This window comes from Geospiza fortis, unplaced genomic scaffold (genome assembly GCF_000277835.1).
Source record: "Geospiza fortis unplaced genomic scaffold, GeoFor_1.0 scaffold16, whole genome shotgun sequence".
In the NCBI taxonomy this organism is placed as follows: domain Eukaryota; kingdom Metazoa; phylum Chordata; class Aves; order Passeriformes; family Thraupidae; genus Geospiza; species Geospiza fortis.
Window position 1 is genome coordinate 1,478,663 of NW_005054302.1, and position 1,275 is coordinate 1,479,937.

Sequence of the window (1,275 nt, forward strand, 5' to 3'; positions counted from 1 at the left end):
GATATTATGTATGTTGAATAAAGCAATTAGGCATGTGTTACAAAAAGTAAGTGCAATTGAGAGAAGCAGCAAAATTACACTTTATTTGCCCAGCAACTCAACTAAATTTTAGAACGTTGCCCAACACTTTACTATACCAACCAAACAGAAACAGGTCAGGGCAGCCCAGCAGACATCAAACAATCTGGAAGATGCCATCCACTTCACAAAGTTCATCCATCTCAGCCCCATCTCTGCTTTCAGGGACTGCTTGGCTTTGGGGACTTTCAGGGACCATAAGGGACCAAGTTTGCATGGCCAAACCCACCATATACAGTACCTCTGGCCTGCTCACTACCCTCAGTCCTATCAGCAGGGGAGGTAGCAATAACCACATTTCTGTAACTTTGTACTCTTCTTTGTGTTATTAATCACTTTTTTGTGGAGGCAATGAACATCCAAACTCCTCCACATGGATCCAGTTACTGCATGGTAATTAATGGCTGGGATTAGTCCTGCCCGAGCTGAAACATTGCAGGATGTGGAAGACAAACAATGTCTGCGTAGAAAGGAAAGAGATCATGAAGGAATACAAGAACAGACAATCCAGATTCATTTTCTGACGACCTGTGCTATGTTTCACATTTGCATAAAACATTTGGAAAGAATTCCATACTTTGACAAACTCTGAGAAATCAAAACCACAACCAAGATATCTTCTTTTCCAGATTGTTGGTCCTGTTCTAAGAATATTTACAAATTTGCTTGAATGTTTCTTTCCTTAGTTTTACATACCATTTGAATTGTATGCCTTCCAGAATGAGTAAACCTGCTGCATCTTCGCTCTGTTTTCACTTCAGGTACTTACATTGAAACCAGTGTTTCATTTTACCAGTTCAGACGTATGGTCCCCAACTCAAGAGTTATTTGAAACAGAAAGCACACTTTGGCTCTTTTTATAATTATTATAAAATATATAAATATTATAATATTTATAAAATAAATATTGACATTTCAAGGTCAGCTTTTAACTCTCTTTCATGGAAAGATGCACGCTTTCTGTGCTTAATTTAAAAAATCTGTGACAGTGTAATATAATTTCAAGGAAAAGTTTAATTTGTGGTCTGCTCTTCAAAAGACAGACACAATCAGGACCTGGTATTCTTGACTTTCAGGTCTCCGTCCCCACAGTGGCCCTTTGAATTGAGAGGATTTCTTATCTCTTACTGCCTGTTTTTCATTCCCTTCTCTCATGCTCTCTCAGGACTCAGTTTAAAAATATATGCTTAACACATC